At 43.7% G+C, this 26,512-nt stretch overlaps 1 protein-coding gene across 1 annotated transcript in view; it reads left to right on the top strand.

Annotated features, from left to right (window-relative positions):
• The first annotated feature begins 13,855 nt into the window (after window positions 1–13,855).
• LOC127598003 (pinopsin-like) overlaps window positions 13,856–26,512 on the top strand; it is a 143,708-nt gene continuing 131,051 nt past the window's right edge. Inside the window, exon 1 of the mRNA XM_052061458.1 lies at window positions 13,856–13,868. The gene's annotated coding sequence lies outside the window, so the exon portion shown is untranslated. The remainder of the gene's footprint in view (window positions 13,869–26,512) is intronic.

Raw genomic sequence — 26,512 nt, 5'->3', positions numbered from 1 at the left:
CCAGTCGCAGTGTGCTTGCAAGTGCGCCTCGCCATTTCCTTCCTTTATCTCTTCCTGTGCTCCGAAAACACCTTCTTCATTCCTGCCTCTCCGACTCGCTGCGTAGAAGCAGCAAAAGACGCGTCTGTGATATTAATTAGTGAATTGACAGACGTGTAATTCATCTCGGAGGAAGTTTTCATTACATGGGAGGCTTCATCGGGGTAGTTTGGCTTATTGGCAAGTGCTAAGACCGGACCTAATGGGGCTGCGGTTCCCTCCCCTTCCAGCAATTAGAGCCAAGTCCTCATCAGCAGAGCCACGAGTCCACTGTTGTGGGACTTGGACTGGCTCGCCGCGATCCTTCCCCACAGAGCCGTGTTCATTAGACAAGTGCCTGCTCGCTCTGCACTCTGCTGGATGAGAGCTGAGGATGAATGAGTGATGGTAATGAAAGGCTTTCAATATCATTCCGAGTCAGCCTTTTATGTACAGGTGATATTAGCTGACACGAGTTTGCCGTAAAAGTGCTGGTCTCCTTCCCCCTCGAGGGGGTTACACAACACGAGTGTGTACACATTCTGTTGACAGAGCAGCACGCCTCTGCTAACAGATTGTAACTAACTGTCAGAGCACACATCAAGTCACCTCTTCTAATCCCTCCTTCTGCTATTCCGGAGATGATATCAAACGCCCATGGCATTGAATAAGTAAAAATGGGCATACTTCACCCGTGAAAATGACTTGGGCCTACCGCTGTGGGTTCCTGAGGTAGTTTACATTGCCTCTGAATCGTCCTTTTGCGAGCAAGCACGCAGAGAGGAGACAACAAGTGAGATTTTCTCTTTATTTAACCACTGCACATTCTGAATATTTAAATTCCTCTTAATAGGTTAGCCCGAGGGGGAGCATGTATATTGGCCGATATTACAGCCCATTATTATAAAACGAGTGTAACTGGAGTTTAAGCCTCAAGAGCTGCATAAACGCATTCCCTGTTTAGCTTTCGACCTGTGTAGCGATAAAATGATGTATTGTAATGTGAATAGAAATGCTAAAGTGTTGTCTCTGGGGGAAAGCAGAAAGCAACCGCAGAAGCAGAGCAACTGATAGCTTGCGCGGAATTGTAAAAATGATATTTTGTGATACAAAAAAAAAAAATTATGCCGTATATTTAAATGTGGGCATGAAATTAACCTTGTGCGAATTGGCATGTTTAATAATTCCCTCCTCAAAATACTTATAGGGTCAATTGTTTGAAATTGCTTATCAACCTAAGAGGGAGTTTGCGTTGATAAAACTGATTGAGTATCTGAAAAAAGCTGTGCCTCTCACTAACTGGCACGAGGATGGCTCTCAAATTTGTCCACGCAATTACGCAAGTGCGTAGCAGCTCTAGCAAAACCAACCTAGCATTAGCACTGTGAACATGCTGAAGTTAGCCACAGATGCTGTGTTGCTAGCACGAGTTATTTGTAAGCAAGTCTTAACAATCAGTGTTATTGGTTTGATCTGTTGATGGGTGAATCGCAAACTCCCGCTCGAACATCTGTATCTTGAAGCAACAAAGGCAATATGGGGTGCACTGCGTGACTTCAACCAGCAAAGGTGCTGTTGGTTTAATTTCAATTCGTTTATAGCAAGAAGAAAGCTTACTATGGTGCATCTCCTCTTGGCAGCGTTATTCACTGCTGGCATGGAAAGAAGCATTTCTAACATTCAGAGAAGGATTCTCCCTTCCCATTAAAGCAATATTAAGAAAATATAAATAATCGAGGGCGGCCCGGTAGTCCAGTGGTTAGCACTTCAGCTTCACAGTGCAGAGGTACCGGGTTCGATTCCCGCTCCGGCCTCCCTGTGTGGAGTTTGCATGTTCTCCCTGGGCCTGCGTGGGTTTTCTCCGGGTGCTCCGGTTTCCTCCCACATTCCAAAAACATGCGTGGCAGGCTGATTGAACACTCTAAATTGTCCCTAGGTGTGAGTGTGAGCGTGGATGGTTGTTCGTCTCTGTGTGCCCTGTGATTGGCTGGCAACCGATTCAGGGTGTCCCCCGCCTACTGCCCGAAGACGGCTGGGATAGGCTCCAGCACCCCCCGCGACCCTAGTGAGGATCAAGCGGCTCGGAAGATGAATGAATGAATGAATAAATAATCGATTGATTGTTGCGTCAGATTTAAAAAAAATGTTGAGACATGTCCTTTCCTGATGCGGTTTAGGCGAACAAGTACGACAGGCTGTTGTGGAGTGAATTAAAATAGTCAGGGTGGTCTGCTGAATGAGCGTTGTCTTTATTTACAGTGCAGGCTGCAAGGCTATTGGGTTTCATGCTCGGTTGAGAATGGCTCCCGGAGAGATTACCACTGGGCTGAGAACCACCCATGAGGAGAGGACACAGAGGTCTGTCTTTGCCCCCGGTCCGGGCTTTGACCAGCGCCCTGGGCTTTCCTGCATCCGCCTAAGCCCTCGAGAAAACAGCTCGCGCACATAGGGGGAAATTACTCTTTTGTGCAGCCAGAGCCAAGATCAGATTGATCAACATCAGAGAAGCTTAAACCCTCATGTTGTGGCTCGTCACCTTTACCGCTGTATTGTAGCACACAACAAAACAACCCAGTGGTTTCTCGTTTTGCACTCCGGCTTGTTAGCCGCCTCTTTGGTAGTCGTCTAACCGAGTTGCAAAATTCCTACAAAAGTCATTTAATGGTTGGTGGGATGTATATCTTTCCTAATTATTGATGTGGGAATTACACGATAGTACTCTTCTAGACAGCCCCAATTCATCAACGTAAGACCAGCATACATCTGCTGCTGCGTGCATCAATACTACCTTATCACTGCTAGAATAGAGCATACAAGGGAGTATTAGAGCCACACTGAAAAGAAAAATGAAATCATTAGAAGGCATATTTTTGATTCTTTATTAACATGTGAATTTTACCAGAGCTTGACAATAATTTCTCTGTGAACTACAGAGCAAAAAGATGTGTGTTTCAACACTGGGTTATCGTCATTATCAGGGGTTTAAAGTGATTGTACAAACAGCTCCGTTCCTGTGAAAGAAGCAGATGGACCGGTGAGTTTGTTGCTTTAACAGGCAGTTAGTTTCATTTTTTCCAAATCCATTTCTCGTTTATGACCAGATAACTTTAGAATTATCTTTATTCATCTCAGCGTGGATTTCTTGAAATGATGAGCTCATAACTATGACTCATAATGACTTACTTTCCCCAAAATGCAGCTTTATCTTTCACCATTTATTTCTACATTTTTGCTTTTCATTGTGCTCCTACTGCCATAAAAAAATTGAATGTTATGTTTCACAACTTATTCTCTGAAGAATACATTGTGATATGAACCAACTGATAAATATTTGTTAAACACCGGTGATAGATTTCACTGTCTCGTAACCTTGAGCAAAGGACTGTTGAAGTGTCGGACCTTGTACCTTTTGTTGCACGCCGCCATTTATTTGGGCTCTCGCAAAGGTAAACGTTGCGCAACGGTGTCTTACCAATAACAATAGCACTTATCACATGCGCTCCCAGAGGTGCAATTAAAATTCCGTCGGAGTCTTCAATCTGCCTCGCAGCCATGCCTGCTGTTTGTGGGCCCTCCTGGGCCGCGTCAATTCCTCTGCCGCAATGTATAATTCACGAGCCGCCAAACAACGCCCTGGTCTCACCTGCAGACTCTCAGGCCCGGCAATGCACAACTGCATGGGAGCTTGAAAGACAGGGGGGAGGGGCATCTTACATGATAAGTTAACTCAGCAAGGACTTGGACGGTGTCAGGGTCACCCTGATAACGTTGTCGTCCCCTCGGGATGCCTCGACTTCTCTTTGGAAGTCTTGTGCGCTGAGATTTCCCATGACTGTCTCCTTTTCGATTCGTGAAAGACAATTGTGGTGTCCTCTAAAACTAATTTGGATGTATATCTTCTATTTGCAGACAATTCCATAGTGATGCGTGGAAGTAACCTGTGGAGTCTCCGCGTGGTTGCTTGTAGTTAAAACCAATTAGAAATGACCAGAAATAACAGCGCCTGGAGACAGAGAAGTCATTTTCCTTTGAGCCCCTCCCCAAGAGATTTGTCCTCTCCATGGATTCAATGTTTTAGTATATTTGGGGGCAGCTGATTAGAACCATTGTGCTTTTTTTAATCACTGTTTTTTTGCATGTATAGTTCACAGTAATATAAGAGCTAATTAGTGTGTCAGTGCAAAAGGGAGGATGTCTTTAATGATTGTGTGTTGCTATGGTACGTGGCCCTCTCTCAAATGGAGACAATTTGACCAGCACAGACGTTTCTTGAACCCACACATATGCATTGGATGACATTTTCTTCCAGCCTAACCGGCACAGGTCCGTAAATCACGTAAAACATGTGAGTGATCAGACCTTTTGGATGCATGAGACGGATAAAACGAGCAACACATTCATTGTTTGGAATGATTTTCTCTTAGGAATGTTGCATTAATCTGTTAGCAAGGCAGGCCGAAGCGGTCAAAGTATGCGCTCGTGACACGATCATCATTCACCAACAGCCTCAGGAGTCTAGACTAAAATTAAGAGCCATGTATTACTGCCATCTGCTTATAAACTGGGAAACTTGCTTCACATTTTAGTTTTAGTGACGCAATATGTTTACTCTCGTACATTATTTTTCATCACCACAAATATAGTATTTCTGTTACTGCGCACGCCTCCATAGCAACTCCACTGAGAAAAAAAAAAAGTTTGACCACCTGTCCCAACACACAGAATCCATTGATCGAGTAGTGGTTTGCATAGCTGACTGGGTTGGGATCGATTCTAAGTACCCTGTGATTTGGGACCAATGAGGAATGTATTGTGAGGCAGGGTACACCCTGAACTGGTCGCCAGCTAACCGCAGAACATATATTGACAAGTGATCACCGATCACAGCTGGAGATGAAATAGTTACTTGTCTTCTAATTAACATTCCAAACTTTTTACGTGAATATCTACTTTATTTTTGTCAAAAGAGGCTTCAATATTGCCCATTTGATTCACTCTTTTTATCTTTAAGGAAGCACTCCCAAGGACCCTGGTCTTGGTCTGTAGTTGTTTTCGGTCGGCGCTCCTTCACTGGCTTCTGCCGCACACCGGGTCCTTTTCGGCAGTTGTGTCCTTGTGCGCATCGGCCGTGCAGCGGCGGTATGGGGAGCAAGCAGTAGAAAGTGAGCCTCCCTGTCTCCCCAGACTGAGCAGTGAATGAGGATAAGTGAGGAGCGCCAGTCAATGAATCAAGCAGCAGGAAGGCAGCAGCCAGGAGGGGTGGGGGTGGAGGGGTGCGACGAGTGTGACGTCCCCACGGTACGGGCCTCGCATTAGGAACTTCCTCGTCTGTGTGTTTCTGGCACAGGTTAAATGGATCGCTCCCATTAGCGCGCTGAGAGGACAGCTCCATTATATGAAGGAGACTGTAACTTTGAATGTCACGGTGCAACAAACCCAGAGCACGCCTCGTCTCCCAGGGAGGTGGGGTGACAATAACCATCCATGATAATCATTCCCTGTCAGGCTTTAAGAAACCTGAAATTATGACATACAGCCCACCGTGCGCCTCAGAGTTCATTACAGTGCTGTCACTTTGAGTCGCCAGCCGTGGCAGGCTGCTCCGCGGCCGTCCGTCTGCCGCATCGTACCTGCCACAGCCCGCACTCACTCTTTTCTTGTCGAAGTGGCATGTTTACAGGATGTGCCTTCCACCCAGCCCCCTCGCTCGCCCCCAATCTCCTTGCAGATAGATGTGGTGGAGGTTAACCTCCAGTCAAGTGCACAGTACCTCGCTTCCTCCATAGCTTGAGCAAAGTCTCACGAGAGTGATGCAGGGGAAATGTGACTGATCAAAGGCCGCAGTGTGACAACTGGCCCTCCTTCAAGTGTGACACATGCTAATATAAAAATAGGAATTCAGCAGTTAGATCAAAGGGTGGGGGTGGAGGCGCTCTTCTTTCTTTCTCATATGTATTTGATGCAAAGTGATTTCATGAAATTATTAAGTAAAAATAATCCCATATTATACAATGGTATCTTGACTTGACGCTTTGTGAGCCAACATTTGAGTTCCGAATGAGCTTGAGATATGTGAACTAAGTGGGGAAAAAAACAGGACAGCCACAATCAGTGGTGCACTTTTTAGTAAAAAGCTACAGCAAGCAAGTCGCTATATAGGCCACACCTCTTAAAGGCACACATACACACCTTGGCTTGTCCCAACATACAATAATTACCTGTGCATGTTGTCAAACCAGTATGTTGCTTTGCATTCTATTAGATCATGTTTTATAATTCTATTTTGCCAGTTAGGGCTTAAAGCATCATGTCATCAACTCATTGTTTTGCCAGTTATCATGGCATCCACACAAAGTCCGCAAACCTGTTATTCCGGGTTTGGTCATGTGACGTGCCGCAAATAACGGATGAATGGCATTTGAATTGGTTTCAAAATGTTCATACAAATATGAAATTGTGATTAAAAGTTGATATTGTAGTTTTACTGGTTTGTACTTTCACTCTTATGGCTAAAATGAAGAAGAGCCACAGAGAAAAGTATTCTTCTGGCTGCAGGCGTGTTCTTACCAGCCTGGTTTATCAACCAAGGAGAGTTTCACCTCCAGACTGACCTCTGAACCTGCCATCCAGTCGAGAAGACATGAGCTGGCAGCCATTGCCAATGTCAGCGCCCACAGCTAGCTCCTTCTTTCTCACCGCCTGACTCATTATTTGGCTTTGTGGCGCTTTCTCCTTGCCACCTCCAATCACATGGCTGTGAATGACACTTAGAGGAGGGAAAGACACCCCCCCCCCCCCAACCACCTGGTCTGCTTCTCCGAACCTGCACAGCAACTGGAGTTTTATATTTTAAAAAAAAATACTTCTGTTTTTGTTATTGTCATATTTCCATACATTCGATGTTATGTTTAACTTTTTCTTTGGCTAAACAGTCCAACGTTTTCCCGTTATAAAGTAATGCATTTTCCCTTTTTCTAAGCACAAGCATGAGCGCCGGCACGTACGCAAGCACATGGATGTGATGTAATAGATGATGGCTACAGTGAGTGCGTAATGGTAAGGCAAAAAAAAAAAAAAAAAGAAACACATTTTAATCGGCAGAGTGTTCAACTGAAAAAAGTAAGGTGAATACATCACAATTTGCCTTTGTAGCATTTTAATATGGAACAAAAAAAATCGGCATCCTATGTGTACTTGAATAGTTGTTACAATAAGATATACATATTGTCTTCACAATATGGTCAGATTATTCGATACTTTATAGTCTTACTTTGTCGTAGTGTAGAGATTTTCAAAAGACTACAGTTGTCCAACACTGAGAGAAATTTTGACTTGCTCAGTTAATGATCAGAGCCCCTTAAAATGGTTTGCAAGAAATTACCAGTAAAATGACCGCACACTTGACAACCCGAATTGCGATGGGGGAATAAGAAACAACCATTGTTGACGAAAAGCACGCGATGCCGCTAACTCCCTCCAATGCTGCCGTATTTGTCAGAGTAAAATTGAGAACGTGCAGATACATGACACCGAAAATATAAAGAATTTGAGCTGCATGTAGCCACAGCTACTTCACGATTGCACCTTTTGCCGGGTATGGCAGCTGTTGTGTCACAATATAGAATTTGTTGTTCGCGTGTCATCAGCACTTCACATCACAGCGTTGAAATATAGGATATGGCGACATCTTAGCAAATCAGAGAAGAACGGGTTTCGCAGCATGTTTTGCTGTAGTGACAGTTATCGCATTTGTGTCATCGGGGCTCCAAAATGTGTTACTTTGTACGGGGATAATCGTTGAAGGGGTGTCTAGTTGTGTACTGTTAAGTAATTACCACTTTAGTGGTGGTGAATCTGGCACCTTGAGTGAAAATGAAATTAATGACACGCCGGTCGGTCTCTTGCAGCATTAGGAAAACACATTTGTGCTTATGTGAATTACACGGTAATTGCCACTGACAATAGCGCAGACGTCTTTTGTTCCTAATCTTTTATGCTTGCTGTGCTGTGCTGACCGGCGTCACACTATTTATCGAGTGGTTCCACGGACCGGATGTAATTGCATGCTGGGCTGTACGTGACAATTTACATCTAAACATTTGAGTCCAAAATCAAATGTGGTGACGAAGAAAAGCCTGTCATCTATCCAATGAGATGTAATGTGTGAAGTTGACAAAACGTTGAAAACATGGCTGTCATTTCCTGCATTTGCACCAATAATGGTTTTTACAGCTGTCCTAATGTGTGCGATGCTGACAACGTGACACATTGGCACGTGAACGTATAAGTGACTGAGTTCACCATTTGTAATTTCAACAGTTGGAAAGAACAGAAGGCTTTTGGCAATGAGCGGTGGGGCAATGCTCGAAGGTCCTTCACAGACCGCCGGACCCTTCGGTGACTCCCTTCTCACTTTCTCCTCATTGGAGATGCTATCAGTGATCCGTTCCTCTGCATCTGTCTTTCGGAGGCTCAGGGCTTTATTTGTTTTCCCCCTCGTTACACTTCAACTTGTTTCCCCTCAAATGTGTCTGAAACATTGTTATCTCAAGCTTTTTCAGCCAGTTATTGAATCATGTCAACTCGCTGTCCCGCTGGTTTGCGGCGCAAGTTGTAGAAAAATTAGCCGTTGCTTTCACGTGACAAGTGGGGATCTCGTCCTGCAAAGCGCGGTGGGCCGGCGTGGGGGGTGGGGGGGAACCACCGTTCGCTCGTTTACATCCGGCAACCGAGGCAGCGGGCGATGATGCGGATGGAAGGAACCGGTGTGAGGAAACGAAGCGGCTCGTTGGTAAGCTTGACAATGGAAGAGGCAACAAAGAGTTATACTTTGGCCTCGTTCACCCAGGGGGCATCCAAGCCTGACTCACGTTGGTCCAAGCCGGCCAACCAGTCTATGGATTGCTGATGTGCGACTGCATGCTTGAAGCTTCTCTTGTATAAAAAGTACACCGATGCATTGGGCTTGCTCCACCATCCATTTTGTTCAGGGTCACGAGAACCCTAGAGACTGACCATAAAGCGGCGGGGTACACACTGGATTGGATTCACACCCACGTTAATACCCCCGGATGATTTTTTTTTTGTCAGTTAAGCGAACATACGTATTGAGGAACGGCAGGCGGAAAGCTTACGTCTTTGGGGAGAACTTTGGCACATTTCGGTTTCATTCATGCGAGTTTCTAGAGGCTCCCTTGCACTCTATTGCTGTTGCTTCCCATGAATTAACATGTAAAAGTTCCAAAATTTTAAATCTCGACACACTTTGCAACCCTACCCAGACCTAACGACAACAAAGGACTGAAAACACAAATGAGAAATAAGCACAGTAATTTCAGCTAGAGATTTGTAAAGTTTCACCCTTTCATGTGTCAATAATGATAACCTGTAACCTGATAACATGATAGGCTGTCCACGTCGTAACTTCTGTCCCTGAAAAGGGTCAATTGACATTGTTTAAATAATTTATGTCTGTCTATCAAAGGTGACCAACTCTACTTTATTTAGAGAGCTTTTTTAAAACAACCACAGCTACATACAGTAGAAAGTGTTGTGCGTCAAAATCAAGACCTATAAAAATAAAGACCTCAACAAAACACTCAAACATTGCACTCTCATGCTGAATGTAAAGCCAAAGAATAAAAATGTGTTTTTAACTCATCTTATCAGCAGCCGTGCTCATTTTATCCTAAGTACATTATTATTGTGTTCCTTTAATATACAGTATATCTATATTTTTTTATAGAGGTCTCCAATTATTACGTTAATTGCGATTAATTAATTACATTTGTTTTTTTTATATTACAATATTTTGTAATTCTTTGAAGATTTACAAAAACAAACAAAACAGTGATATTTCCCCTCGTGGTCGAAACTAAAGGCTGCAGGTAGGACTTTGACTAGTTTCAAATACAGCAGAAAGTAAATGGATCGGACTGCATCTGTCCAAAATACTTTATAATGTCACTTTTTCTTTTATCTTTTGATCTGCTTCAATAATGTAATGAATTGAAAATGAAAATAGTGATTTTCTCAGTAATTTTTAGATGAGATTAAAATATAGATTAATTTGATCTATTAATTTCAGACCATAATTAATTAATCTCTATTTTTTTAAACAGTCTATAGAGGACAGGGATTACCTTGTGAATATTGAATCGCCAAATGTGATGGGTCAGTCACCTTGCTGACCTTGAAAGGCACAAGAGTGTTGAGACTGCGGGCTGTTTGCTGCACCACCAGCAGTGCTACTAAAATGCTAATGATGTCTTTATTTGGGCTTGTTTTTTAAAGTCACTGGTCACAATTTGTTCCATTTGCACAAGTACGGTGATCCATGATACGTACGGTACCGTGTCAACCAAAGCCAATGGGCCCTTTAAATTGACACTGGAGGAAATGTTTTATGTAAGATTGTGATATACACTGCATGATGCTGTTCTCCCCTTGCAGTATTATATTTGTATTTGCTTTGTCTTTGCAGGTATCTCCGTAGCAAAGAAGACACACACATGTAAGTACACTGACGTTTTCCTTGACCATGTTTCTATCAAGCAGAAGTTACAAATGGTGGACAAAAGGGAAAACATTAGTTGAATGTGATCCCACCAAATGAATATCATGTTGACTTTCTTATTCCCGAACACAATACAAAAAAGAGGAAATGAAAAAGGCTGTCATATGACTGCTTGCTAATCATGCACCGTCGACGCTGCCTCCGTGCCGAGGCGCCTCTTTGTTTTCTTGCAAAGAGGCCTTGCAGCCCGGCAAGCGGATGTGGTGTCTTGTTGCGGTTGCTAACTTTCGACGAGTGAGAGCTGTCTTGCCAAGTCAATCACATGAGTAAAAATGGAAGATGCAAATGATTGAAAACGAATGAATACAAGAATTGGAACGAAGAAAACACCATTACAGGGCTCGTAAGTATTGTTGTGGTTGTAGTGGGCCAAGTGGGGCAAAACTGCACCGTAGCATACCGAGACCTCTCACGTAGCTAAACAGAGTGACCCAAACTATTACAAACCAACGCACACAGTACACTACTGACAAACTGCACCCACAATAACAATCAAATAATGGAGTTAATACCTCTTCGTCAGTGTCAGTCGAAGCTGATTGTTTTGTTGGGTTTTTTTTTACATGGTGCCAGTTGTAATGGAGCCTTTCCATCTCAAACCACAGTTGCCTTTTCAATCTCAGAATTCTCATGAAGAATGGATGAACAGTCCCACCTGTAGAAATCCGTATTTTCCAAGAGATTTGCCGGCTGTTTTGACATGGGTGAAGTGCAATTTGAAGAGGCATCTTTAAATGTTTTGGTGTATCTTATAGTGCAGTTTGTGTGTGTGTGTGTGTGTGTGTGCGCGCGTGTGTGTGTGTGTACGCGTGCGTGCGTGTGTTTGTGTGCTCACATCTCGAATTTGGAAATGGCAGAAAGTGCGCGTGACGGCTATCCATTTGCTCTGATCACTGATGAAACTGGTGGTGAGGGGAAGCCAGGGGGCTTTTCCATAAGAGCGGTCCGAATGTTTTAGATTGTGAGAGATTGTGAGCGACTGCTTCTCGCCCTGTAAAAAAACCCCAAAAACTACACGGCTCCTTCTTACATCAGACAGAAGGGCAAAGAATTTGATCTTCTACACTTTGAGCTTACTCAAACAGCTGTGTGTTAAAAAAAATGGTGTCTGTTCAGCTATTTGCTTGTCTTGAGGTCCTGTATTTTTCTTTTTTGTAAAAATGTGTTGATGTTTGAAGGTGAAACAGGAATCTCTTGACCCACCTTTCACCACCACCACACTATCCTATTTTAATTAGTGTAGCGCGAGGCACCTCCACGCCGGAAGGAGTCTCAAATCAAAGAGCATGATTTAGGAGTCTTGGGTTCAAAGCCCTGGGCAGGAACTGGACGATTCTGTCTCATTTCACTGGGAAATATTCAAATCTTGTCCACGGGAGGAAATCAAAGTCAAAGGCCCTTAAAAACGAGTTGACTGGTGTGCCTCGTAGTTAGGAAGCAGCTCGTCAGAAGTGTGTCCACAAGACGCAGTTGAAGGGCCAGTTAGTGGTCAAAATGTGGGGAATAGAACAAGGTGATTGTGAAATGGAAAAAAAAAAAAAAAGATTGTGGTGCAGTAAGAATAATGAGGTGCAATCGCCCTCCTTACATGGTCGTAATCCTTCTTGGCAGTGATAAAGGCATTGCGTGTGTAACGTATGCACATATGTGTTTACAAGGTCTTCCAGGTCCAAGGTGGCCCACAGGGATGGATTGGGGTCTTTGCTTACTCCCCCCCCCACCCCCCCGCCCCCCACTTGGCCCTTCTGAGTGATCAAACTGCTGGAAGCTTCCCTCCATGCCAGTCCCCTCATCAATATAAATTACAAGGGCATCTGTTCGCTAGCAGGCTCCAATCGCTCGCTCTCCTCCACTTCCTTTTTCCACCCACCCGAGTGGACTCATCATTGAGCTATCATACAATGCGGTATTCCAAATGAAAACAGATACGCGTGCGACTGCGGCATCCTCTCCTTTGCGGGGCCTTGTTTGATTGACTTAGTAGCTCGATTCTGCCGCATTATACTCGCTGATACGTACCATAGATTTTGGACGACGAGGCACACTTTCTTCAAAACTGCCAGTGAACCTCATGTATTGTTGTGCTTCCTGACCTTGAAACGATGTTATGTGGTGCACGGCGCTCATATATGTGTCAAAATGAGTGAATCGATAACTTTTTCGCAATGAAGGGTGACGTCAGGATGTCGACTTTTCAGTTTCTCAACATCAAAAAAAAATTCTTCCTATTTACATTCATATTCGTGTTCCAGTCGCTCGCAAGTGTACATGTTTTTGTCCTACCGGAACTTGAACTACTATTCATCTTCCGTACCGCTTGATCCTCACTAGGGCCGCGGGGGGTGCTGGAGCCCATCCCAGCCGTCTCCGGGCAGTAGGCGGGGGACACCCTGAATCGGTTGCCAGCCAATCGCAGGGCACACATAGACGAACAACCATCCACGCTCACACTCACACCTAGGGACAATTTAGAGCGTTCAATCAGCCTGACATGCATATTTTTGGAACGTGGGAGGAAACCGGAGCACCCGGAGAAAACCCACGCAGGCCCGGGGAGAACATGCAAACTCCACACAGGGAGGCCGGAGCTGGAATCGAACCCGGTACCTCTGCACTGTGAAGCCCACGTGCTAACCACTGGACTACCGGGCCGCCATGAACTACTATTGTTTCTAATAATCATGCAAAATGTAGTCCTACGAGTGCAAAGCATTTATTCAGTTGCGCGCCATTTGAATAGTTTTGGTTGACGTCTGCCGTATATTTGGTCTTTTATTTTATTGATATTTTAGTTGAAGCACATTTATTAAGAGAATTTAAGTATTTGGGCTTCCGTTCACATAATGACAGTAAAGGCACCCAAATAGGGCATGGAGGAATAACTTTTCTGTATCATTTTTGTGATAAAGAGGGATTCATGTAAAATTCAAACACAAGTCTTTTTTTTTAATTCCAACTGCGCCGTTGCGAGTTGTTGTCGTTGATGAAGGCGATGTTATACCATCAAATAATCATACAATTGGAATACACGGTAAAACATTGAATGCCTCAAACAGAAAATACACCTAATAATCCGGTGTGCCTTATATATGAAAATAGACCTGTTCATTGATATTGTAACTCGTAATCCGGTGCACGTTAAAGTCTGGTAAATATGATAGCTACGCTAACACATTAAATAGGTGAGCGATTTAGATGCTTTATTGCATAGTTAGTTACTTGCTAAGATAAATCGGGTAATTAGCTTTTTTTAACTCAGTTGTACTTTTTTTAGGTCACATTCAGAATGTAAAAGTTTTGAAAAAATTAATCTTGGTTTCATTTCTTTAAATTACAAAAAGCTAGCATTTCAATAGGGCATATGCGCTTCCACCTCCCCCCAGGCAGGACCATGCTTCGGCGGGGCTGAGTTTGGACCTGTTGAGAGAAACGTTACGCTGCAGCAGATCAGATGCTGGGATTGGACGTCTCACTCCTAATCTCGCATTAAATGTGTGATCTACAGCCACAAGGTGGCTCGCGCACACCCAGAGGTCACGTAGCCAGGATGCTCTTCCTCGAACCGAACAGATCTGCCCGATTACCGGCACAGATGCAAAATTCTGCTTGAATTGCTGTTTCTTTTTTACAACTTGCATCATAGTAGATTTAGAATTTCCCCAATCCATCTGTGAAAGAAATAACTCATTTAATAAATTCTAATCATTTTACAATCCAGGAGAGCAACATTAGAAAACATCACAGCTGCATTCCAAATTACCATACAGCTGAATTCGCATCATTCTAATACAAGGAGGGGTGAAAATAAAGCTTCGCCAAGACAATTACACTCTTTTTTTTTTTTTTTAGATGATATGCGGTAGGTAGACCAAGAGCGACCTCGAGAATGAGCCTAAGCATTTGTTTAAGGTGGTCATTTCAATGTATGGTTCCTGTAGTTTGCGCTGACTTGGAACTCCACTGCATTACATTTCTGATCACAATATTGAAACCACTTTCACTATCATGCGGGACACTTTGCCACTACTGCAAACTACAAAAACAATAATACGCATTGCTGCTGCGTCATGGTGGTGAGTTTAAATCACGCTTCAGCCACGTAACGAATTCTCTGAGCTGTTTGTGTCCCTACGGCCAATTTATTAGGGAGTGTCAGATTTGGACTAACGTGCATGGTTGTGGTCTTGCATGCAAAACATCCAGTCAGCTCGTATCCAGTATTCAAAAGATGCATTTGAAGTACCTCTGATGGTTTTACCATGGAAAATATGAGAGGGCACTTCAAGTAAAAAAAAAACAAGTTTGAAAGGAAGGAATTGGACGTGTAAGTGAAAGATGAAAACAAAATGTGACTGTGTTAGCAAAAATGAAGAGGCCAGTAATCCTTTGATTATTTGGGGGAATCCAGCGGAAACGTGAAAGCAATGCTTGTTTTATTTAACTTCTCCCGTGTGTGTGTGTGTGTGTGTGTGTGTGTGTGTGACTGGACAAGAATGTGCCCATCCTGCAGTACACCGCATTTAAAACTTGAGACTCACAAGACTGCTTTGGGAGAGACCAGTACCCATTGTCACAGTGCATCGAAATGACCCACGCGCGCGCAGAGTTGAAAGGAGTTTTGTCATCGATGACTCTCAAAAGCGTTAGCACTTCATTCATTCGGAAAGTCCAAATTTGCGTTGTTGAACAGACGATGTTCTGATAATTGTCGTAAATCAGGCCCTGACGGATTTACGCAAGTGTCACGAATGAAACGGCTTTTGAGTGTATATGGAATGTCTCAGCGTAAACTCATCAGACACATCAAGTCATCAGTCCTCTCTTTTAGATACAAAATGGAGTTTTAGTCCCCCCCCCCTCCGACCCTCCCTTCCCACTATCTATCTCCATAGTGCTGACAGAGTTCTTACACTGATTGAGAAGCATGGCCTTGCCGCCGCATCTTCATTTATTCGCCCCGCAACCCGTATCGAGTTTCTTATGCCAGAAACTTGCCCCCTCGCAGAAATAGTCCCACCAATCTCTTTTGAAGGGTCCTCATGATTTACCCTCGTGTTGCACTGCCCAGCTTGCCATCCGTCAGTCGCTCTCACACGAGGTTGCACAGCTGGACTTTTTGTCGGTTGCGTTTTCAATGACGTGAAACTGGCCGACTTCCAGGTCACGTTTTTAAAGTGTTCTGAACTGAAGTTGGTGAAATCACTCTCGTCTGAAGAGACATCAGGAGGATGGAGCAGGAAGGTAGAGGAAAAAACAATAGAAAACAGTGTTGCGCCTTCTGTATCGTTTTTTTTTTTTATTGTCACACGCTAAAGCAGTTCCAACATTTCCACAATGGTAACGGCCCCTAAGGGAAAGCGTAACCATCGCGACATGATGAAAATTAGTTTGACACCCCTCGTTATATATTTTGGTACGGTCTCATTACTCGTGACTGACCTTGATGATAACAATTTTTGTTGGACTTTTAGGGCGTTCGACTTTGGAGATTCCCCAAGTGGTTTGTGGAGTATGAACTCAAAATAAATCCAACATTCACGTGATGATTGCCTCGGTAGACAGAATCGTAATTCACCCGAAATGAAGCCGCTCATCCTGCTTGGATTTGCTTCCACTGTGTGGGTCTGTTTTCGTTCTTTTTTTTTTTTTTTGCTTGATCAAACATGAAATGTATCCTCCTTAATAGCGCTGTACATTGCCAATTTAGGAGAATATGTCCCAGTGGCCGGTTAATTTCTGCTTGGCAACAAGGCATGTACTCCTGTGGAATGGCCCAGGGCACGATCAGCTGTCTGTGCGTCGCTTCACTGCCCCCCCACTCCGCTGCCCCCCGCTCGCGTTGTTGTGAAGGTATTTCATCACATTGTTGCCTTGATTCAGCTCTGTGGGGATTTGCTAGTTGTACTCAAATGGGAAGCGCATCCAGTGTGTTGTTAAGCTCGGGCTGATAATGAAGCTCAGCCGACGTCGGGTTCCCCAGAGCTGAGAACTGAGCTAGTCTGGAGAAAGACGCTCGGTGCAGTCGTGGCAACGCAGGGCGAGCGCACATTTGGCGCGGAGGAAGCAATGTACAGCAATGAGGCACTGCAAAGCAAATAAAAATAACTGGAGAAATAAATAAATCAAAACAGAATTCGCTGTAGAGCAGACATTCAAACAAGCCCCTCGTACGGTTGCCTTCATGATGTTCAAAATATCCAGCGCCCCTCGTGAGGATAAGCGGATCAGATAATGGATGGGGTGGATGTTCAAATGTAACTTCATTCATTTTAATGTTGTTTTTATTTTTCATTGGCTTGACAATGCAGGACACAGCCAAGCCCTCATACTCTTTCTGTGGAAAGTTATTTCGCTCCCAGCATGGTACTTTTTTTTTTCTCAGAGATGTCTTTTTTTTTCCCCCTTTCCTCCCCGACTGAAGGTTAGGTTTTGTCACCCCCTTTGTGTTTGCTCCACAAAAGGAGTATTTTCTTTTTGGATGCTTTGGTTTAATCTATATATATAAATATATATTTTTTTTTTTTCATTTTCAGAAATAGGTCAGTGTAATCACAAAAGTGAGGGATGGACAGTGGCTGTTAAAGGGAAATCAATAGAGCTATCTATTTGTCGTGAACCAGGCCAGCACGATTTTTCTCCATTTTTCCTCCCGACCATCCTTTCTCCACTCCAACACAATATGGCAGGTCCTCATTTTTCAGTAAATATATTATATCTGCCATTTTGCGAAATTGCAAATGGCCTTTGCACATGTACTTTCTTTACATCAGTTCCTCTGGGCTCTTTTTGATCACTTCCTAAGGGCCCCGGATGTTTTCTAAGGAGTGGCGACGGAAGCGGACTGGGGTGCTCTGCCTTTGTTGCCGTTTAATCTGGTTCTTCTCCCAGTCTTTCAGAGAAGCCCAGAGAGGCCTCGTCAGCCCTTTTTCCTCACCCCCGTACGTCCCTTATTGTGCCTCAGCCCCAAGCTGAAAGGCTCCGCCGCAAAGTGTTGTCAAACTGGAAAACAAGAGTAACTGACGCGTGACAAGGACACAATGCCTGGATGGGCTTGCCAAAAAAAAGAAAAAAAAAGAAAAGAAAAAGTAGGCAGCTCCATCTGCTTCCGGCCGTTTCATTTCTCTTCTCCCGCCACCTCAGGTGAGGTCGACGGCTGCGGAGAGAAGCAGTCGGCGTGGCCGAGAAGACGCGGGCAGCCTTTCGCTCGCGGCCTGCCCGCGCTCGGGCGCAGGTTATCCATCACGCATCAGGTCGTCCATGCGCACAAAGTCACACATAGTCGTAGCACGACCGTGTCAGCACGTATTGGAAGGTTTGATACATGGAGGCCGACGAAAGCGGAGGTCATGGAGCTCCTCCGGTTATGATCCCGACCAATGCTCGCTCGGGTGCTCAAAGATTGGTGGGCGGGACATCACGGAACGTCCTTGTGCCATCGTCACTGTCGTCAGGCTCCTCCATCTCAGCCGTGCGCGCTTGTCTGGTGATCACAGCTATTTCTCCACGACCGTATCAGATCACTTCAGACCGAGGCGCACGTCCGCACCAATTACACACTCGTGAAATGGAGAACAAAATCAATTTTCAGCCATATTCCTTGGTGGCTTTTTGCAGACGCTGATGCAATATCGGGAACAAATTAAGCTAAGTAAAATTATATGCATAATTTAACCATTCCTGAATTATGCAGAATACTACTGAACAAACCTTGCATATAGTTGTCTCCTTCATCGCATGATGATTTTAAACAAGAGCACTCAGAGTGCGCAGACCTCCGATGAGACTGCTGAAGCATTTTAACAGAAAAATTATTTCCATTGTTGGCTTCACTCTTGGATCTTAACTTTCTAATTCAAATTTTGCTCTGTATTAAAGGGAACCAAATGACAACCAGATATATGAATTAATTGCACGTAAATATAAAACGGATGAACATTAAATGGCTGCCAAAGGTGTGATCTGGGTCACATCCAGATGAAACCTGGTTTGACATTAGAGAGAAAAATTGTGATGAAAAAAAATCTGATGTTTTTGAACAGGTAGGTAGGTAACAGGGGACGAGAAGCAAAGACTTTTAGGGGCAAAACAAACAACGTGCACTTACATCGTGATGTGAAGATTTATTTATTTTTTCGGTTTGGCAAAGTGAAGCACAAAAAAAGTGACACGTTGAAAGAAAAAAGCAGAAATGCTCACAAAAGCTTTGGGTGGTATTTATACATTGACGTTTGTGCTGATCACATTGTGTGCATTTTGTTGAATCTGCTTTATTATAGAAAAGCTGTTTTTTCTCTCTCCTTTGCTCCCTTTCTTCTCCCGCTTGCTATTAATTTGTGTTTCTGTGGGTGTGCGGTGTGAGAACAGCGAGACGTGGCGGTTAACCCATTGTGAAGTTAGCCGTCATCATTAAGATTCTCCAGATAACAGGCATGCGGATTTCTACTGCTCAGCATTATGGGATCCCAGACATCAAAGGCAGGTTTTCATTCTACTTCGTCTGAGGCAGTGTGAGCGGGAAATAAAGAAACAGGAAAGGAGATAGGAGTCAGGAAAATAAGCCATATTGGCACAAGAGAGTCTAGTGTACACCTCCTTCATATTGGTTCCAGTAGCAGTCACGTTGACGGATTTGTGTCATTTACATCCAAGGCACTCATTTGATTTTGATGAAATACCCTTTAAAGGGACAAAATTCATGTCTTGACTATTTGACGCAACACAAAGAAGAGTATTGGACAAAGAAGAGTAAAGACAAGAGTAGAGACAAGGCTGTCTAAATTGAATGAATAAAAGAATCACCAAGTGTCGAAATTAAGGCTCCTAAATCATTCAAAACCAAAGCTCCCTTTCCTGCTTTAAAATGGTATGCACATGTTCACTGTGTGCCGCTGTGTTAAATGAACAGTTAATATTCCTGAGGTGTCTCTGTTATGTGGGAGACCTCACACAACACGTGAGGCATTAATGCACTGGACGATCCTGGCATTGTCGAGCAGGCTCGTTAGCTTGCTAACTTGTTAGCTTGCTAACTTGTTAGCTTATGGGATCATGATAATCTTTTCCCTTTGCCTTTCAGTAAATAAGTGTCTCTGTTGTGTGGATTTCCACACGGCATATGCAGAGAGGCTGTGTTATATTGGACAAATTGTATGCTGGTCAGCCATCTATGTGCCTACTAGCGGCTAGTAGCTGTTAGTCATCAAGTGGCAGGCCAATTCACAGCGGAGCCTCCCAACAGAGAATTTCCTTTTTTTTTCAGGGTTCGTGGAATAGACAGATGATGATAAATGAAGTGCACAAGTGGCTGTGTCATTCATTGACTATTTGTGGGAGCATTACAAAAAAGTCCAACAAGCTATCGGTGGAAGGCTAATGTGAAATAATTTCTTTCTTTTACGGACTCTTTTACGGACTGTTTCCCCAGGAACTATAGTCAATGTGTAAAAGTGCTCCCTGTGATGCTCCAAGGCATTTTTTTCTTGTTGTTATCTGTTGCACAGAAAAACTAATATTAAAAAAAAAAAACATCCAAACTCATCGTTCAGCATGAATAAGCAGCCAAACAGGATATGATTAAGAAAATAAACAAAACATATTGGTGGCAATTGTTCTGTTTGTGCAGTCAGGGGGGAAAAGGTGTAAACCGCCCTCAGCTGTCAATCTTTGTTGGTGCGTTTGTGCTGGTACGTTTTTAGCGCAATATCCTTTGCGAATAGCACAGGGCAAAATGCTGGCGCAAATGTTGTGCAACTAAAGGTTTATCGATTCATCAAATTACTTCAATATATCTGCACTTGTTTGTATGGTGATGAATATTTTTTTACAAACATGTTAAAAGACCATTAAAATCACGTTCCTGTAAATGATTTTCATTTTGATTGGCGAACACTTTTAATACATGGCGTATCCCTTGCGTTTACAACGAATCAAGTTGGAAATATGTTGAATTTGAGCATAACCGTTAATACCGTTTACATTCTTTTGAGGCTATTGTGCATTTCGCGTTACATCAGAGGAACTAGTGTGTGAGACTATTGAATGTACAAGCGACGGAAATGTGCTGCTCTCCATTATTGTGTTGGATTACAGAATCAAGGTCGACTCACAAGACACAGAGCAGCATATTATCCTTTAATCCCGTGTTTTGGTTTCAAATAGCCTTTTTACACCTAATCTTCGCAAGTAAAATGACAAACATGAAAATCGAGGCAGGTATTTAAATGTGCATTAACTGTGGTGTTCAGGTCAACGGCTTACACTGGCTGAGAAAGTCTCTCCATTCCATGAAATAGCAGACGGTCAGGTGTTGGCCACTCATGTTGTGCGTATTATAGAGGACTTGTAAGTGATGGAATGCCTTCAGGCAGTTTTGAGATGGATAAATCTGAGAACTTTTAATCCGAAGTGTGACTCATTTCATGTTTGTTTTTTTTCTCCCTCCCTTCATTTTCCCCCCTCTTTTACACAGCGCTATTTTACTTTAAGAGCTCATTAAATTTCATCTGGTCTATTGCACTCGTTGCACAACTTCACTGAGTCGCGACACTCTTTAAAACTGCTCGGTCAAAAGTAAGCAAATTGGGTGAAATAGCTACCCCGGTGCTGGGTTTAAAACGGACCGAACCAATGCTGGGTTATTTATACCCAAAACATTGGGGTAGAAGAGTTCACAAGGCATGTTGGGACAAGATTCTAATTCAGTAGAGGTAAAAACTATGAATACTTATGAGCTCAAGCCACTAAATCTGCTCAAAATGGACAAATTCCCAACAAGTGGGTTAGCAAAACAACCCCGCATTTTTGAATTTGTATATATGGCGAGTGACGACATTCCAGCGGTGCAAATTGCGTCAAGCGAGCGGGTCGCACCGTTGTTCGTCAGGTTTGCTTTTTTAGCGGAGCGAGAAGAAACTTAAAGGTGCTGTGAAAGACTAAAAGTGGGCCAGCCGTGGCTGCCTCCTGTTGACCTACCTTGTTCAGAAGGTCCAGGTACAGACTGATGACAGGACTCCTACTCTGCGGACCACATTACTAATGTGTGAGGGTGCGAGAGGAGCACACTCGGTGATGAATCACATCCCTGCACCTATGGCATCCTCATAAGTCTAAAGTAAAAGAGCTGAGCGAGAGCACAGGAAAAAAAAAGAAAAGAAATAAAAATACCTTCATAGGATCTATCGGGGAGAAACTCCATCTTGGCCCGTTGTAAGGAGGATAAGGAGGCTAAGTGATGCATGTCGCGCATCGCCCCGAGATCTCCCTCAATCTTCAAGGAAACATATTCCCTCCGGTGGGTCAGTTGTTTTTATAAAGTTGCTCGCTTTGTAATAAATGAGGGTAATCTGCATTGTGTTGACTGGATCGTCTCGCCGGACCACTAAATTAAGTCACGCCGAACATTGAAGTGTGTTCTTTAAAGCTACAAGTCCTTCTTCTAAGTATCCAAGTAGTGGGGGGGAGATGGCTGCCTCATTATTCACAATGACAGAAAAAAAGGCTGTTTCCTCTACCGTGGAGGTTTTCATACTCGTTCGAAAGTTGAAGCACGTTTCAGACCCATTGCGTTTTGGTGCCAATACTGGAAGAAGAAAACTGGAGAGCCATCTTTTTTTTTCCTTTTCTCACATTTTAAATGACCTGCCATATTCATTTGGTGGGTTCTAATGTTGTGTTGATTTAAATTAGGCCTTTGGTGAAGTTCTGTGCTCTATTTATCACATACCTCTATCTATTTATCCCCCCCCCCCGCTTTCTAAAGAACTTATTGATGAACCGCGGGCAGGTTAATGGAACACTCTAAATTGTCCCAAGGTGTGAGCGCGGATGGTTGTTTGTTAATGTGTGCCCTGCGATTGGCTGGCAACCGGTTCAGGGTGTCCCCTGCCTACTGCCCGATGACAACTGGGATCGGCTCCAGCAAACCCGCGACCCTCGTGAGGAAAAGCGGATTAGAAAATGGATGGATGGATATCGATGAACCAGGCTCACTATTGTTCATCCATAAAGCTTTAAAACTAGAGAAGAAGCGGACTAAACCGTTCTCCTGTAAACTTACCTCTTGAGCTGATCTTGTAATTAGAATTTTGTAGATTTATTTTTGTTTTTGTTTTTTTTTTTCTTCATGTAAATCGAGTTTCAGTGGAGGATATCTGGTCAGACACCTTTGGTAGTTGTCTCCAACCATGCGTTTCTTCCTTGAATATAAAACAACTTAGTTTGGTAGCTTGCATACTTAGCTGCTCTGTTTTCTTGTTTGTTTCTTGCCTCAAGCCAGAAGGTTAACTATTTTAGTTTACAACCCCCCCCCACCCCTCTTAGATCCGGCGTCAGGTTATATTGGTGATGTTGGGGAGTGTTGTGGAGGCCAGGTAATACATCACACACTCCAGGGGGTCTCCCTGGTTTGCTCCTCAATAATGAAGTTCATTCGTTAACTTCTCCCTCAAAGGCCAAGTTCCCCCGCTGCCCTTTTCAGCCGCCTTTGCATCTCTTAACGGAGTCACCCGACTAGCAGGGAAAAAAAAAAACCACACATGATGATCGTGCTTTTCCCCTTGAAAGGTTGCCGTTGCGGGGCATGAAGAATAAGCAGGTACATTGCCAATCCCTCATGCCTGGTTATGGGCATAATTATCACAGGGAGAATGACCCGCTCTGTTTGGTTTGCTGAGGAGGAGATGTACCTTCCTAATCACCTCCTACTTCCCTCCTGTCGTCCTCATGTCATGGTGATGGAGCTGTTTTTTTTTTTTTTCCAGGACGGTTGGTGTGGCTCTTGCCAGTTCATTAGAATTCACAGGGTTCCACCTCCCCGCATAGCCGGGGCTAAGCCTCTCACACAGGCTGCCATGCCTGCGATAATCTCCCCACCTTCTTCCCTTTTTCTCCCACCCTATTCCCCCTCTGTCCCCAAGGGCAACCTCGCACAAAAGAGCTCGGCAGCAATTCATTGTTAAATCTCATTCCGATTGATCTATTGAAATATTGTTCCACGGGATGTGCCGCGGCACTCCAGCAGTGCCAGTGATCTCTTTTCACCGAGCGAGTAAACGGATTCTTTCCACGGAGTGACAACCTTTGTTGGATAACTCGATATGCGTATTGTTCAAGGCCGCGTTAATCAATGCGAGAGCCATTGCGGTGGATTGTAAACCCTTCTGTGTGCAGCTAAAGAGACCAAAGACAGAAAGAAATAGCCACAAGCCCAGGAATGGCACTCGCAAGTGTGCAGCCACTCGAACAAAACTGTGGGTGTAAATAATAAATGATTACCCGCAGGGGTCATTTAATGTAAAGCGGGCGTGTGAATTTCCTTTAACTTGGACCGGTCTACCCGCCACGGTGATTTTAATGCGAAAGCCTTCACTTCAATTCATTTGGAAATACCTGCGGCTCTCATGTTAGTGTTTACGCAGAAAAATACATTCAAACTCAGCACTATAAATATCTGTAAAACGGAAGGCTGCGGCCTTGTCAAGTATTCGCCGTCGTGTTGATTTTGATTATAAGACGGTTGACAGTTTTGCAGCGCGACCTATGCGCGAGCGATAAGCTTTCAAATCGCACTCTTTCGACCCTTCTGTTCTATAAATATTGTGTGTGTGTGTGTGTGTGTGTGTGTGTGTGTGTGTGTGTGTGTATGAAAAATTCAAAGAGCGGAGCTGGGTTGCCCTATGGCGACTGCATGTAAAGGATGCATGGCGGCGTGTGGTTGCTGTGTAGCTGCCACATCACTGAACACACGGCAAATCTCAGTCAAACTTGATTCCGCCATACACTCTTAAAACTTGCTGGGTTAAAAGTAACCCAAATTGGGTGGAGCAGCTCATCCAACGTTGACTCGAAAAAGCACCCAGTTAATGCGAGTGTATACTGTATTTATCAAGCTCGTTGGGTCGATAATTTTGATTAATTGAAATGAGTCGACCCCCTAGTGGTTGTTCTCCAGTGTGTCGCGAGACATTGTCAGGTGTGCTGCCAGAAAGTAACCAATTTGTATGCCTGTGCAGTCTATCGCCCGGCAAAGTAATTTTGTAGTAACCGCTAGGGAGGAGCAACAGCTAGCCAATTGCCTCGTATTAAGACTAGAGAAAAGCGAATTTGTGACACATGAATGCAGGACGACGGTGAAAAATAAAAATAAAAAAAAACATTCAAAATGAAAGATTATAAAACACTTTTTTTCGTTGTGTTTATTTGATACAATCCAAGCTGTTATAACGTCATTCTTCAATTTAAAAAAAACAGTTATAGTAACAATATAACACGTTCATTGTTAAAATAAGCTCTTTTTTTCACATTTTCAGACAGTGGTGTTCCGCGAGATTTTTTTTCAATGAAAGAAAAGGCTCAAAAAAGTTTGAAAAACACTGTTCTAAATAATACCGATTTAATTCCCAACATTTTCTAAAAGAAGAATATGCGTTCCCTTTTCTGGCACAATCCACCATAGGTGGACTGTCTGCCTAGACTGGGATTGAAACCTGATTCCCGTGTCCGCAGTCAGTTGCATTACCCACTGAGCCGTCCAGCCGCCACTTGCATTTCCTAAAAAAGGAGGAATTGAATTTACTTCAACTTGTGTGCACGAAAACGGAACCTCTTTCGCCCATACGTACCCAGCGAGTGGGTTCGGAAAATAAGCAAGCACATTATAGCGTGCCCAACATGTGCTCCTGCGGACTTATTCCATCATACTTCTCTCTTTTCACTGTGTATATTTTTCAGCGTGTTGTTTTTGTGATTTATTGAAGTCTTCCCACAAGCCCGCAGGAAATCGTTTGAAATGGCCCTAAATTGGTTTAGGATTGCGCAGTGTGGGCCGGTGCTATTATGGCCCTCATATTATACCCGACACTCCTTGGCATCTATATTAAATTGATCTGTATTGTTTTCGTGGAGTGCTTGTTGTGGCTTGTTAATTCGACCGCTGCTTCGGGCATGCTGGCGAGTTTGGAAACACCCCGGTGGCTCCGTTTGGCGAATACAAGCCTCTGGTCTTTTTATACAATTATCTCCTGCCAAGCTCTGGCACACGACCAGGAAGTCCATCACCGTTTATCCACAGAGGTCAAAGGTCGGAGAGCGCAACGACATGGAAACGACAAAGGTTTCTCCCGTCTCAGACGCCGGTTGTGCCGCGTGGCGAGCGAGCGTGTGCATGTGTGTGTAGCATGGCTTACTGACAGACTGCTAATGAGGCTATTATCAGTTCTGGTCCGCTCCTCCTCTCCGGGGGCGCCGGGCCGATGCTGCTGCGCCTCATCTCAATTGAATTCAATTCCACAAAGCTTGTTTACAAGAAGTACATTTGCGTGAATGAATCCAAGAGGAGGGAGACTCATCGCTCATGACTCGATAAATGGACGCGCAGACACTTAGCGTGCAAATGGGCGCTTCTCAAAAAGTACAGTCCAGGAGTGAGACATAAGAGCCCCAAAATAAACTTGTTCAAAACCAGGTCAAAATGATATATGTTTTATGTCAAACCTTCCTGCGGTGTGCGCTGAATAAATAAAGATAGTTCACTCAGCCCTTTGTTCACAAGAGATTGTTGAATGTCACCGTGTACTTCATTGTGTCATTTTGGAGCACCAAGTACTGAGAATTTAAATTAATAACAAAAATATTTGCCTTTTTTTTTGTTTTACGCTCGAACAGCTTCACTACCTTTACTAGATGTTCAGTCGAAAAACTGGTACGAATGGCCACATCGAAAATTAACTCTGATTGGTAAACAATGGCCGTCATTCAACTCATCTCAACTGTATTTATAGAGCACTTTAAAACAACCGTCGCAGTACACAAAGTGCTGTACATGGAGCAAATATCGTATGTACAGCATTAAAAGAAAAAACTAATAACAAAAACAGTATAAAGCACCAAACAGTAAGACTAAGATCAAGTCTGAGTCAGGCC

This window comes from Hippocampus zosterae, chromosome 3 (assembly GCF_025434085.1).
Source record: "Hippocampus zosterae strain Florida chromosome 3, ASM2543408v3, whole genome shotgun sequence".
Classification (NCBI taxonomy): domain Eukaryota; kingdom Metazoa; phylum Chordata; class Actinopteri; order Syngnathiformes; family Syngnathidae; genus Hippocampus; species Hippocampus zosterae.
This window is presented reverse-complemented; position numbering and strand designations above follow the sequence as displayed.